The sequence below is a fragment of the Haliotis asinina genome, chromosome 6, assembly GCF_037392515.1.
Source record: "Haliotis asinina isolate JCU_RB_2024 chromosome 6, JCU_Hal_asi_v2, whole genome shotgun sequence".
Classification (NCBI taxonomy): Eukaryota; Metazoa; Mollusca; class Gastropoda; order Lepetellida; family Haliotidae; genus Haliotis; species Haliotis asinina.
Genome location: NC_090285.1, coordinates 43,578,168 through 43,594,665, shown reverse-complemented (window position 1 = coordinate 43,594,665; position 16,498 = coordinate 43,578,168). Strand labels below are relative to the sequence as shown.

The window sequence follows — 16,498 nt, the reverse complement described above, 5'->3', positions numbered from 1 at the left end:
GTAGCAAGTCCCGTCCACTTTCCTCGCCTCGAATAGGAAATACTTTAGGGCTGTATTTATATCTTTAGCAGTCATATCCAGCAAGTCTTCAGTCAAGACGGACGACGACAGCGCGATGTTTGCATCCATTGACCTCGTCCGACGCTCTTCTTGCCATCGCCTGAATACTCCTTTCGCCCAATCATTTTTGTACCTTGTCGTTCTTGGAACACATCGAGATAATTTCCTTTCAATATCTTCCTCAGTCAAAGGTGCCGCGAAACGGAACAGAAAATCATCATCATCATCATCATCAGCAGCAGCAGCATTGTCATCATCTTTCTTAAACTGCGACTGTGTTAAAAACATTTCGTCTTCGCTCTGGTTTGCCATGGTTAGCAATGAGCGGATTCAAGTAACCACGTGGTATATAACTGACTCACTCACAAAAAACACGTGCACTGCGTGAAAATCCCGTGCGTTTTCTAACTTGTGCATTAGAGTTGCGACATTGCTGTCATTCCGAATGTTCGCGGTATAGTGAGGTCCTAATTCCTTATAACGCAATATTTAAAATGACGGTTTATAAGCAAGAGAAAAAACTTCTCCGAAGTTTTGGTAGAGAATGTAAACCTTCGGGGGTCGGGAAATCCCTCGGGGCTACGCCCCTCGGGATTTCCCTACCCCTCAGGTTTACATTCTCTACCAAAACTTCGGAGGCGTTTTTTCTCCTATACTTAACCACCCTCGGCTCAGTTGATATTGATTCTGTTACTGCTGACGCCTTCTTTTCTTCCAGTGGACTGCTCGTAAGGTCGACGTTTCCATCCCCGATTTCTTCATATTAAATGATGTTAAAATATGGCATTTGCTGTTGCCTGGCGCTAGGTAGGGTATCGATTTCAAACTCTGGCATGGCATGTAACTAAAATAACGATAGTAGCCCAAAATGATACAAGCGGGAGCACGTTTAATAAGTGCAATAACGTGGAACACGACTTTAAAACCAATTTCAACTCGTCTCTGTTAAATGTTCCACCAAATTCCTGTCTTTCCATATATTTACAGAAAGTGTTTGAGAAAGATGGAATTAATACCACGTAAAGGCGATTAAATCCAAAACGATTTGCTTGATGTCTTGCAAGCAGGCTCTTGTCTACTAAAACATTCTTTTGTACACTATTATCCCAAACTTCCAAATCAAAATATCCACGTTAAGACAGAGGGTGATGCATTCAGGCGAGAATTCGGAAAGGACGGCATGGGCACATTTTGCGTTCCTCTGTTTCTCGATTCTTTTCTTCATGCATGAGTGAGTAAGGTTTTACGTCGGTTTTAGCAATACTCCAGCAATGTTACGTCGGCGGGCACCATAAATTGGCTTCACACATCGTGTCTATATGCGGAATCAAACCCAGGTCTTCGGTTTTAACGGGTGAAAGCCTTTACGACAAGGTTACCTCACCGCCACTGAGAATATTACAATACCCGTTGTAAAACCCGTGGTAAAACGTAAGTAGCTGTAGTATAGATTGAAACTAATTGTCTTTGTCTATCACAGCACACTGACATACATCGTTCCACAGTTTCTCTTCATCCCCCCCTGTACTTCCCAATGTCGAAGATGTATCTTTGCTCCACAACGTTCAGTAAGGTGGGAGGAATGTCCCCTTGTCTCACATCCTCAAACAATACCAGAACAATGCTCCCTGTGGGCATTCTCGAAGACGAATACACAACCCGGTTGACAATGAAGCGTCACCACTGGTCCTCCAGAAATGATTGGCTGAGAGCAAAAACTACATTCCAGCTGGAGTCTATGCCGTCGATGATGTCTTCAGCAATTTGTCCTCCAGGGATGGTGTCTCTGTCCTTGAGGAATAGCTTAAGCCCATTCTGGTTCTCTAGGATACGCCTAAGAGTGTGACATACATACCTGTAGTCGTCCTCACTGTACGCGATGTAAGCATCATTAGGAAAATAATTTCTTTTCAGTACTTTCTTTGATGTCTTAAAACCAAACATCCGTAAGATAATATTTATAAGAAGCGTTCTTTTTCGATAAATGACAAATAATGCAATGATAACCAATACAATAACAGCATAACAAACAACGCTGATGGAAAGCCAAAAGCTTCCAACGCATTGCTTCCATATTTCATCGTAATGTTCATGTATGTAGGACGCATTTGTCACTGATCCGTCGTCCCGCGAACATGAAGAGTTCCTTGCCCTTGTCTTCACATTTGTCTTAAACAACCACACAACGAAGTCTAACGTTTTACATCCGTACGACAGGAGATTGCCATCAAGATCTAAAGAGATGTTCCTGGTGGCCAGTTCATCGAGCTGTTTCATTTCCGTTAATGAAAGTGCAGCGATTGAGTTGGAGCTGAGGTCAAGGTGACCCAGGTGTGGTGTTGTGGAAAGGTCAAAAGGTATGGATGAAAATCTGTTGTTTGACAGAATGAGAGACTTCAGTGGAGCTCCTTGAAAGGATGGAGCACTGAGCAGTCGAAGATTGTTCGAGCTCACGTCTAGTGTGCGTAAGTGAGGGAGATATGATAACCCATGTTGCACGTTAGATAAAGCCTCTCCCAGGTCAAGGTTGGTATCGGACATAATCAGCGTATCAAGCATAGGGAAGTTGGATAACATACCCGACGATATACCCGCACAGTTATTGCCGGATATGTCTAAATAGGTAAGGTTACGAAGCCCACTGACTGTACTGCTGAACCTGTCAAGACCCGCATATGTCAGAGATAGATATTTCAGCGACTTAGCGTTATAGATAGTTACGTTAGCAAAACAGCCAAAGTTCTTACCACTAATGACCAAAGACACCAGTGTCTCTGGAAGGGTGAGGCCTAATGTCGGCATTGAGATACCACACACCTGTACAATTTTCAGTCTGGTAGACTCCTGTGTTTTGCTGTAGGTATCTGACAAATTGAGGGAAACAAGATTTGGCATCAGGGATATTTCAAACAATATTTTAGGATCTCCGAACCAATCCGAACCAGAAAGGTCAACAACCTTAACACAGGACGCAAATAGAGACTGGTCATTAATAATTGAACTGTCAAACCACAACAGTTTACAGTTGATCATTTCAAATCTGTCCATGCAGACATCTTACAGATTTGCTACGATGTTTTTACCCAATATTCGCTGATTCATTAATCCTATTTTAAGATTAAACAATTGAAAGATGTGATTAATTTTGATGGAAGCTATGTTTTTTCCTCTTAGGCCATACACTGCAGATACTGCCTCAGTTGGAGTTAATGTAATTGCATTTGACAAGATGACGTTCTTTACTGATCCAAGGTATCGAAAGGCATTTGGTTGTATTCTGACCAGAGGACACAGGTGATGATTCTGCGTTTCTATGTGCGCACTGTGCTGAAATGACTGGAAGGTATCATTATATAGAAATGAAAGTTTGCACTGGCTAAATCCAATCAGAAGGCGCTTCAATCTTTTAAGCTTTGAAAATCCCGGACCACAGGTCGTTTCGGTGAAAGTGTCAATTTTCAGTTCTTGAAGACGTTCTAGCTTCTGTAGGGCCTTTTCGGGATACGATCCTTTATCTCGAGGATCGTTATTATGCAGGTGAAGGATACGAAGCTCCTGTAGAGGGTGGAATACATCATCTGGGTAGATGTTGGAATCAAGCATCAACTGGTTGTCATTTAGATAGAGTTCTTGTAAATCAGCAGTTTCCTTAAACGCTCCTTCGTCAAGTTGTATTAGTTTAGTAAACGATATGTCTAGATATTTTAGATTCGGGAAGGGACTGCAATGTTGTTGTGACTCATATCTAAATGTGTTGTGTTTTGGGGAAGATTTTCAGAAATGCTTTCCAAGTTTCTGTTCCTACAATCGACAGATGTTCCATGATGACGTAGATCAGGAGACTGGATGCAGCCAGGTGTTGATTCGACAGTCAGTGATTCATGGAGCAAGACAAATACCAGCACCAACACCCATGGGTCGTACATGTCTTCCGTATGTCAGCCTGACTGGAACACATGTATATCTGAGTAAATAATGAAACAAAATGCAGTGTTTGTACTTAACCCTGAAAAGCTGCAGACCCTTATGGACCCAGAACCATGAAACATTGTGAATCCTGATCAGAATGTGTAGGCCCTATATTGTATCTACAATATATATAATTCCCCCAAAATGAGTCAACTAACAGAGTTAAATAGTTTAATTTATCTCTTTTGACTGACTGGTGTTCATTTACAACAAAATCAACATTCATGTGAAGAGCCAAGTCTTTCGAAAAGTCTGTAATCTAAATTGTTTCTTGCAAATGATTGTCATTTCACATAAAGCTACTGACCGAGGGGAATAAAACAAACCTGAAATTACTGAATGATATTTGCTGAAAAATAATACTTTTAGTTAATGGGAATGAAGAAGCTCGTTGAATTAACTGGCTCTTCGCAAATTCTGACTACGCATCCAAACTTTGAAATGCCTCGTCTCTCATCCTTTCACGATCGTTGTCTGTCATAATATCTGTCATACATATCTTACTTGCTGTTGTTTCCGGTTCTTTTATTATTATCATGCATCTATTACTAAAACATACATCCTTTACCTTTTTGGAAATCTTAAATTACTTTCGGGTCTCCCTTGCCTTTATAAAGATAATATTGTCAGTTTGGGGTTTATTGACATAATAGGATTGTTTGGTCTGTATATAAAGATTGGCTCCAGCGAAGATGAGAGTTTTTTGCACATATTTTGATCCAGTAGGTTGCCTAATCTTAGAGCAAAAGCAAGATAGGTTCGGGTAAAATAAGAAATGTGATGCTTTTTGAGATATCTTCTGTGTAAACTGTGCCTTTAAAAAACAATGGAATATTTTGCAAAATTTAGTTTGGAACAGTTGTCTTAAGTAAATATATTTAGGCTGGTGAGTGTAAACTTCTGATGAGGCGTATATACAGTCGAACTCCGTTTACCCGGACCCCACATATCCGGAAACCCCGCCTTCGGGACGATTTTTACGTGAAACGAAACTTATGTTCATTAGGTGTACTCGCTTAACCGGACCCCGCGCTTCCGGGGTTCGACTGTATTGATACCATAAATAATATGGTGTGTTGCGGGTACCTTTTTCCCTGCATATATGTTAACAAGATATTTCTGCGCTAGTGTTAATTAGAGGATCTTTGAAATAAGAAAGAAACAAAAACAAGAAACCTTTTAATGCCTTGCATCAGTGTAGCGGCAAACTTTTTGTAAATCAGATTATATTTACAATATAATATTGTCCGGAAATATTTCATCAACACTTGCAAAATAAACAACATGAACAAGACAGTTTCCCGGTTTACATCTAAAGCGGTGTTTTTGAATCTGATAAACAGTGACAATCTATATTAACGAATCGACACGTTGTCTTTCTCGATGTTTTGTTTTACACTTTCTCGCATTTCGGTGTGTGAGTAAACACATCTGGCCAACTATCAACATAAATATTATGCATAGTATAAACTATTAGAATGACTTCTAAAGCTAAGTTTAGAATTGTAAAGTGGTGTAACATGTAAAAATAAGCCTTGTTACATGGTAATAGAATTGCTGTAAATAGTGTCAGGTATCTGAAATATAAGACACTTGTGGCAATTATAATCATATTTAATCAATTACTTTGGTTCAGAGATTTAACATGCGCTTCACGACCGACCTTACTTCGCACACGGTTCTATATTTAACCTTCAGTGTTTATAGTCCGTTTGGCTCAAAAACTCGAAAACTAATAAACAAAAAATCTCAATGAAAGGTTGATCATAATTAAGACATATCTGACTTTTTTGTAGAAATAATGTGTACAAAAACTCAAAAGTTGTTTAACAACCTATCAATAACATTTTGACACAGTTCACTACTTGTTACAAGGGAGGGGTGCAGAGACAGGGACAGCCAGATGTGTGGGAGCATTCCGTGACTATTTCCTTGATATAAGCGTTACAACAAATTAAGGTAAATGTAATGACGTATTCAGATACGTAAAGCTGATAATATATACCCATTTTTATTTGCGATTTCAGGGTGGTAGGTTAATGGTTGCAAAGGAAAGGTCTACAACTCTGCCCGTGTATTCATGATGGGTCATTTCATACATTACTCACTCTTAATTGGTAAACTGTCAGCTTTTAACTAAAATGACTTATTTTATCAAGGTATTGTTCGTTAGTAATAAGACTTCGTCCCGGTGCAATCTATTTATCAATAAATGTGCTCGAGCAGGTCCGAACCTGATTACCTCCAAGTCCCGGATATGCAGTTCACAACTTGAGTCGTCAAGCGGAACGAGGCTGTGTACGAAAGAAAAGTTGAACGAACATATGACACACTTTTTCCGATCGCAAAGCTTTGTCACTATCTAGGAGTGGCTTATTCATCCTTACATAGGTTACCAAACAAATAGGTTGGTTTTCAATATGTTAGTTACGTATTATTTGGCTGTTCACTCTTCGGTCTTATGTGATATTATCAACGATACATCAACGATTTTCAGTATTCTTGCCTGTTTGAATCTCAAAATAATATTGAATGACATCCACGCTTCGGACTTTAACAAATACAATTATAGATCAAAGTGGTGTAACCTAAGCTTTGTGAACATCAGAATGCGTTACCTCAAGACGTTGCTGAACACACACAGACACACATAGACACACACACACAGTCACGGACACACATACAGACACACAAACAGACAGACAACCACACACACACCAACCACACACATGCACATGAAACAACAAACACGAAGCAAAACAATACACACAAGACAACATACACGAAACAACAACACACACGCACGAGACAACAACAGACACATGAAACAGCACGCACATAAAACAACACACACACACACACACACACACACACACACGAAACAACAACACACAACGCATGCCCAAAACAACAAACAGGAAACAACACACCCAACACACGTACAAAACACCACACAAAATAACACGCACGCAGACACACACACACACACACGAAACAACACACACACGAGACAATAGACACATGAAACAACACTCACATAAAACAACACACACACACACGAAACAACAACATGTATGTATGTATGTATGTATGTATGTATGTATGTATGTATGTATGTATGTATGTATGTATCTGATCACTCACGACATCCTGTTCACATCTGTCATAGCACATGAAGATAAGTAGCATGAGATTACAGAACGAGTACAGGTCATTTCTATGATTTCCTATGGAAATGTCGACGTTTCCTAAAACTCTTAAACCCACCAAATCATTATTAACAAGACCATCTCAATGGCCGAACGATGGTTTGGGGTGTTCAGGACGGAACAAGTAGTATCACACGTTGCATTTTCCTTGAAAGAATTTGTAAGCAATGCCACTTGCATTTTGTCAGAAATATGTTCGTATATTCACAATCTCGTTTGTGTAAATGCAGCATACCTTATGTTTTCACTGTGGAAGAAATCACGACCTGTCACCAAGCCTCCTGTTTATATATTATCAGCAATAACTGAGCCAATTTTCGAAGGAAGGTTCGGAAGTCTTCAGTGTTCAAAAATGCAAAATTTAGTAAAAGACAAATGCATTGCATATGGTCCAAATTTTAAGGTGTACGGCGACAACCACTGTATATAGTGTTGAAACGTGTTGTCATATTAGTACTCACAATGCAGCAACCTCCTCGTATTAATTAACATCTACCGTGACCATTTCATCACTGGCTAACTCCTGTTTGGGGAAATATTAACAACCGCAAAGGAACCGCCAATTTTCGAAGGAAGGTTCGGAAGTCTTCAGTGTTCAGAAATGCAAAATTTAGTAAAAGGCAAATGTAAAATGTATCAACATTGCAGATGGTCCAAATTTAAGGTAGTGTGAAAACGTGTTGTCATATTAGTACTCACAATGCAGCAACTTCCTCGTATTAATTAACATCTACCGTGACCAGTTTATCACTGGCTATCTCCTGTTTGGGGGAAATATTAATGGATTAGTGGATTTCAGATAACAGAACTTTTAAACTTCATGTTACAGTGACTAATTTCCCTGTGCATGTTTAGGACGGTGGGCATTCGCTCATCAACTGTTTGAGAAGTAAATGTATTTGAAAAAATCTTTTAATATCCAATTGGACAAAATACATTACGTTTACTACCAACCAGCTTCCGGTTTGGGGGGAATTATCCTTAAAACTATCGAACCAAAACGAGATTCCTGTCTCAATTTAATCTGGCAGGGGTAATGAAGGCAAAGATCGATCTGACCACGAGTGGCGCTGAAAATGTTTAATAAAACATATTTCACGTGAGTAATTATTAAACTTGAGGTAGGAAATGTGAGAGCACAACCAAGTGAGGAAATGGGAGTGTACATTTGATGGTAGCGATATTTTATTTTGAGATAATTTTTTTTTCGATCCGAAGCGAGGTAAGTACATTGTGAACCTTTGCTGGCTATGTACGCATATATGAAACCTGTGCATAAATACTTCAAGAAGTCTAAACCAACATCTAGACTCTGGAATTACTAAATTATATATTTATAAAACAAAAAACGTTACCTTCACAATTTGCATTACAAAGGAGTCCAGAGATGTTCTTCATTTTCCTGAAACTTCGATAAACCTTACCTTCTTGACATGCCTGGGCTGTGCAGGATATATTCGTTTCGGGGTCTGTATAACAGACTAGTAAACCACCTGTAAAATTCGGCAAGGAGGCGATTTGCCACTGTCAGAGGTTTGCCTGTATTTGATAGACACACGGGGTTCTAACGAAGGAAATATGGTATCCTTAATCTGTACATGAGCCCACTGCTGAGCAGCCACCAGTCAAATCGAGGGAGGAAAAATATACTTTGGATCAGGACGTGATGTGGAATAGCTCAATATTACTGACGCCAGGCCAAGAACGCACATGCATGCACGTGTATGTCTACCGCATTCTTGTCGTTGTTATAGTGCTAGCCCACTGGAATCCCATGCAGTAGTTGACACAGTGTTAACAGGTTAAGAGACACCCAGCCCTTTCTTCTTTCTGCAGGATGCAGGGGAACAACAATGTACATCGTAAAATGTGTTTTGTAGAACGCATGGTAACACCAATACACCCTCATATGTATTTCAAATGGCACGTTTGGCAATAATGTTTCTTAGAGACTGTACATTGGGTAAAGAACATACAAAAAGATTTTGTGATTATTAAATTAAGATGTGCACACAATTTCATTCATAACAAATGCTTTCCTTCACTGTTCAATGACGAAACACAATGACAAACAATACAATGCAGTCTATATAAAGGAAACAGAATTTCTAACTATGCAGCCTGTTTGATATTGCTGTTATCAGAACCATAACATATATGTTTAGGGACTTATAATATAGAAAATGTATAGACATGCACAAATAGCGCATAAAATAAGGAAACTACTTTTAAGATTAAATCCCACCTTGGATTCGAGGCAACGTGCGTCTCATTTGCAAGTGCTGCTGTGACGCATAAAATGAAAAAGATGTAACTTATATTAATAAAGTTTTGTTAAATTAAAATCAACAAATTTAAAGACTTCAAAGGGGCATATCATTTCATTGAGAAAGCACAAACACAGAAATCAACTCCATCACAGCTGTTTTTTGAGTAATTAGGTCTTGTTCTGGTAAATCAGGAGAGGAGACAATCAGCTGTGTCGACGCCTGTGCGCATGGATTATACCTCATGAAGCCACGTACAAGACGCATGACACCTGCAAGCACACACATGTTATGGCCGAAACTGGACTGAAACTTAAGTTTCCACTTAGAATCCAGTGAGTTTCCGTTCTTTCACACTGAGTTTCGGCACCCATGAAGAGCCACTTACTCGTGGTGGGTGCTGGGTAACGCCAAGTGCTCTTCTCCCGTGTGGACCCGGGGCAGAATGTGTCCACAGCACCCCATTGCTGGTCGTAAGAGGCGACTAGATTGGGCAACCTGTTTGCCGTAGGTTGCGTCCCGTGTCGGTGGAGGACGGGATCCTGGTGGTTGAGGGCAACTGGGCTTTTAACTGTGTTCCATTTGCCCAACACACCACTTCGGCCCTTGCTCCACCTAGACGGGTGGTTGAACTGGCCCGGTTCAACCAATCGGCTGGTCATGCCAAGCCCTGTGCACAGATGTTATATCATTGCACAACCTTTTTACTTGAACTTTTTGAGATTATGGTCTTGTCACCCTTATTTATAGAAAAAGATTTTACTTCGTGATACGTTTTTCAAAAACTTTGCCTAGAGTCTAAACTATGCCCAGAAGGCGGTGGCTCATGGGCCAGTCTGATGGAATGATTATGCTTGTAATTTTTCTGCGTATATCATCCGGGTATCCTTGGCGCTGCAAGCTGGAGATCCGCTTGTTTATAGCATTGTCCTTGTGATACTCCGTGGTGGGTGGGGAGCTCAGATGATGAAACAATTATAAACTCACTATGGCTTACCAAACTCCCTCGAAAAAGACCAAACGTCAACTCGATAATGACAATGAAGAGAATGAATCCACTGTAACAGAAAATTGGCCACGTTTCGTTGTTCTTGACACTGTTGACAAGACTCCACTGAAGTTGAACCCTTTTATTATTTCTAAGGGTATATAAGGCATTGCAGGCGATGTTAAGAACATCAAACGCTTGCGTTCAGGATCTCTACTGATAGAATGCAATCGAAAACAACAGGCCTCCAACCTATTGTCAATGCAAACATTGGCTGGCATTCCTGTCTCAGTCACTGCCCATAGAACCTTGAACACATGCAAAGGCATCATAAGAGATAGAGACCGCTTGTTAGCTGACATGTCAGAACTGGACATTGCGTCTGAAATGAAAGATCAAGGTGTGACATATGTTAAACGATTTACTACCCGGAAAACAATGAACTGATATCCACAAACACATATTTTTTTCATTCTCGTCTCCAAGTCTCCCTCAGTCAGTTAAAGTGGGTTACTGTACTATCGCAGTTGCAGTATACATCCCAAATCCATTGAGGTGTTTTTGATGCCAAAATTATGGTCATGGAGTTAATACCTGTACACAGCCAGTGACATGTGCTCATTGTAGTGAAACGTGTCATGTAACGGAAGACTGCACTAGCACTGTCAAATAATGCACAAATTGTTCAGGCACTCATTCATCTTTTTCCAAAGAATGTAAAATATGGCAAAAGCAAATGGAAGTAAACAAAGTGAAATTCACTCAAAATGTTAGCTTTGCAGATGCTAAAAAATTGTGGAATCAACACTACCTAATACGACTTATGCATCTGTCATCAGATTATCTTCTGAAACCATGACCAAAAAAGTATCCACTTCATCAAGTGTGACTCAAACAGACCTGACTTGGGTTAAAACTGATAATCCAAAACTTTTCACGCCTGAACAAACTACTCAGACTATAGAAACAAATGTGAACGTCCGTGTGCAATCTACAGTTCAGGGTGAAGAACACAGATTGTCGCAATCTACAGAACATACTCGATCTGAAATAAATTCAAAGTCTAAAAGTACTGCCAAACCGAGAACAGCTAATGGGAAAAAGACAGATAGACCACCCAAGGGTTCAGAGAATCGTATAAAATTATTCAATAAATATGATTCACTCGAAGAGATGGATGTGTCAGAAAACATCCACCACAGGGCACAGAGCTTGTCGCCCTCCAGGAAAGTGAGGGGTAGATCCCCAATCAACCCACCTAAAAGATAACGTCTTCAAAACACATAGTACAATTGAACTGTAGAGGACTGAAAACTAATTATAATGAATTACATCTGTTAGTCCAAGATCTGGCACCATCATCATTTTGTCTGCAGGAAACTCATCTGAAACAGACAGATACTTTTACTTAACGTCAGTACGATGCATATCACTATTTCTCACCTTCGTTTGATAGGGCCTCTGGTGGATCTTCAATCCTTGTTAAGCAGAATGTTATCCACAGCCATGTACCACTTTCAACTAATCTCCAAGTCGTTGCAGTGAGACTTACACTTCATGTTGTCCTTACATTATGCTCACTCTATATTCCGCCTTCTTCAACACTTCAATTAACTGATCTCCAAGCTCTCTATGATCAACTTCCGAAACCATGCTTTATAATGGGTGATCTTAATGGTCACAATCCATTCTGGGGTGGTACAAATTCTAACACTAAAGGTAAAATACTGGAAGATTTTATCTCAAATAATGACCTGTGCATTTTTAACGATGATTCAAGCACTTATCTGCATCCTGCAACCGGCACCTACTCTTCTCTGGATTTATCTCTTGCAGACTCTAATTTACTTAATGAATTTGATTGGTCAGTTCACAACGATCTCTGTGGAAGTGATCACTTTCCAACGATATTATCTGAATCTTCTCCGACTGATTCTTCATCTTATACAAGATGGAATTTTTCCAAGGCGGACTGGTCCTTATTTCAAACTCAGTGCACATCTAAACTAAAACCCGAATATTTTAGTGATATTGCTGATCCTATTCAGGTATTTTCTGACGTTTTAAATGTAATTGCTGATGAGTGCATACCAAGATCCTCTACAACTCCACCTGTACGAAAGCCATGGTTTACGACAGACTGTATAAATGCTAGAAAAGCAAGGAAAAAGGCAGAGAAATATATCCGCCATCACCCAACTGTCCATAACCTCAACAGATTTAAAATACTGAATGCAAAGGCGCGTCGTACCTTTAAACAAAATAAGCGACAATCTTGGAGGAACTATATCTCCAAAAGTAATTCACGCACGCCAGTGTCCAAAGTATGGAACTTGGTTCAAAGAATTAAAGGCAAAGGTTCAACATCTGCTGTTCACCATCTCAAAGATGGTGATAATTTAATTACTGACAAATGTCAAATTGCAAATAAAATTGGCGAAACTCTTGCCAAAAATTCGTCATCAGCAAAGTACGTCCCTGAGTTTCAGAGATATCAGAAACAACAGAAGACAAAACTCAATTTTAATTCAGATAATGGTGAGGACTATAATGAAGTGTTTTCATTACATGAGCTATATACTGCTCTTGAGCAAGCTCATGACACAGCAGCAGGTGATGACAACATTCATTATCAGCTGCTGAAACATTTGCCTGAACCATGTCTTGTCACACTTTTAGAAATATTTGATAAAATATGGACATCTGGAAACTTTCCTCCTTCATGGCGTAATGCCATTGTAATCCCTATACCCAAACCTGGTAAGGATCATACTGATCCTTCCAATTACAGACCGATATCATTAACCAGCTGTGTCTGTAAAACCATGGAGCGAATGGTAAATAACAGATTAATTTGGTATCTGGAAACCAATAACCTCATTACAAATATACAATGTGGTTTTCGGAAGAGTAGAAGTACCATTGATCATTTGGTACGTTTAGAATCCTTTGTCAAAAATGCTATAGTAAATAACCAACATGCTGTATCGATATTCTTTGATCTTGAGAAAGCGTATGATACAACCTGGAACCATAGCATTTTAAAGGATTTACATGATTTTGGGTTGAGAGGTCGTTTACCTCTTTTTATGTCACAGTTTTTAAGTGGCAGACAATTTCAAGTCCGAGTGGGTTCAACCCTGGTTGACCATTATTATCAGGATCAGGGTGTTCCACAAGGCAGTATTTTGTCCGTCACTTTAAAATTTATTTAGTATTAAGATGAACAGTTTATCCAAGGTTTTAAGTGATTCCATTGACGGATCACTTTTTGTGGATGATTTTAATATTTCGTGTCGTGGTAAAAATATGCGTACTATCGAACGGCAGCTGCAGTTATGTTTAAATAAAATAAATAAATAGTGTCTTGATTTTCTAAATCTAAAACAAATTGTATACATTTTTGTAGAAAATATAAGCCGCATAAGGACCCTGAACTATCTTTAAATGGCACTCCAATCAAAGTTGTCAAGGAGGCCAAGTTCTTGGGTTTAATTTTCGATTCTCATTTAACCTTCTCACCACACATTAAATCCCTTAAAGCCAAATGCCTGAAGGCACTAGATTTGTTAAAGGTTGTTTCAAATTCAACGTGGGGTGGGGATCAAGCTACTGTCCTTCACTTATACAGATCATTGGTACGATCTAAACTTGATTATGGCTCCATTGTATATGGTGGAGCCTGCAAAAGCAGCCTTAAACTTCTTGATTCTGTCCATCATCAAGGCTTAAGACTTTGTCTTGGGTCTTTCTGAACTTCACCTATTGACAGTCTTTACGTTGAGGCCGACGAACCATCTCTTACATAACGTCGTATAAAATTATCCTTACAATACATTACTAAATTACACTCTAATGAATCTAACCCTGCATATAACTGTGTGTTCAATCCCCTTTATGAGGATTGGTACGACAAGAAGTGTTCTCTTGTTCCACCTCTAGGGCACAGAATTAAACCCTTTCTTTCTTCGCCCGGTATTGAGCTGGAAAACATAGCTCCCTTCCGTCTTCTTTCTTCTCCTCTTTGGCAGTTGGTTAGATCACAAGTCGACCTAACATTATCTTCATTTAAAAAATCAGAAACTAATGGATTACAATATAAACAAGAAAATAATCAATTAAAAACTAAATATAGCAATTACAAACCCTTATTTACAGATGGTTCCAAGGCCGGTGGCGCAGTGGCTTGTCCCACTGTCACTGGATCCAGAACAATATCTTCTAGATTACCAGATAATAGTTCTGTTTTTACAGCTGAAGCTAACGCCATACTAACGGCTCTTAAATACATACAAAGACACCCTAAACATAAACAGTCCATAATCTATTCAGACTCTCTTTCTTGCCTTCAGGCTATTAAAAATATTTCTTGCAAACATCCACTTTTAATTGACATTATTGAATTGTACAATAATCTTGCTACTGGCCAGTGCGACATCGTCCTGTGTTGGTTACCTAGTTACGTTGGCATTTCTGGTATCACAATGGCCGATCTTGCTGCTGAGGCAGCACTCAGCAAGTCTGTGACACCACTTCTTATTCCCAACTCAGATTATAAAGCTACAATAAGATCTTATATCCGTCATCTGATGCAGAAGTGGGACATCCAGGTAGGTATAAATAAATTACATGAAATAAAACTTTACATCGGTTATACTTACTTGGGTTGTCAGTCCAGATTTGAGGAGGTCATTATGCGACGATGTCGGATTGGCCATACGAGGTATACTCACGATTATCTATTAAAAGGCGAAGATCCTCCGTTTTGTATCCCTTGTGAGGAAAGAATCACAGTCAAGCATGTCCTGCTTGACTGTGTTGAATATTCCATCACAAGGGATAAATATTTTAATTCACGAACTTTGAATGATCTTTTTAATAATGTTAGCCCTCATTTAATTATTGCATTTTTAAAAGAATTAGATTTGTTAAATGAATTGTAAATAGATAAATATGTTATGCTTAGAAGTTAGTAACTTAGAGTGTTAGTGGCTGTATCCTCGATTGGGGTTAAAGCGCTGTAAAATTATTGTCCTCCTGAGAGGGTACGTAATTCCTAAAACATTTGAAGTCAGATCTTCTAGTATTTCTGTCATTTTAATTTTTGGCTAATCTTGCATACAATCACCAGCGGCTGAGGGGCTGGTGTAAATCCAGCTAGGGACCATGCAGGTATCGAAAGCACTGTAAGTCCCCATGGCCCCTAGTATGGTGATCTACCTTCAGTTGTTGGTGATCTATAGAGCCTGTTTTTATATTGTACTGTCTGAATAGGGATATTAGTTTTAACGTTTCACGCTAGTTTTATTTCTTATTGTGATATTCTAGTTGTTTTACTGTCCTTCGTCGACAGGTTTTTATCATATACATAGATTCCATTTTTAAGAATGCTCTCGCCACGATATGGCTGCAAAACTGCCGATGTAACGTTAAATATTAACTCACTCACTCACTCACTCACTCACACTGAGTTTCCGCAATAACGGAAACTTACAATTAACTACTTTCTAAGGGTTTCCGCACAGTATCCGTTACCAACTTTCCAACAGGTTTCCGTTGGGTTTCAGTTTAGAGAATCCATCAGGTTTCTGCACAATTTCAGTTACCAAAATTCCATTAGGTTTCCGCAGAGTTACAGTTATCAAGACTCCATCAGGTTTCCGCAGAGTTACAGTTATCAAGACTCCATCAGGTTTCCGCAGAGTTTCAGTAACAAACTAACTTACATAGTTTCTGTAGAGTTTCTGTTACCAGAAAACCTTCCACAGCATTTCATTTACTCGGATTCACGAGAGTCGCTTGTGCGTCATTGTATGTCACACACTTGTTACTCCTGGTTGGCAAAGACAATAAAAGGACTTTGTGTACAATCATAACGTATACATAAAAAAAACAAAAGATACAAAAAGATTCACTGCTTTATTTTGAGACAAATAGAGATAAAACATATAACTAATAAAAAGATATAGCACTAATTCACAGATCAACGTTTACAACAAAAATAT

At 39.2% G+C, this 16,498-nt stretch overlaps 1 pseudogene; it reads right to left on the bottom strand.

The window, feature by feature from the left end:
- Positions 1-1,517: 1,517 nt before the first annotated feature.
- Positions 1,518-3,986, bottom strand: LOC137287893 (toll-like receptor 4; annotated as a pseudogene).
- Between the last annotated feature and the right edge of the window lie 12,512 nt (positions 3,987-16,498).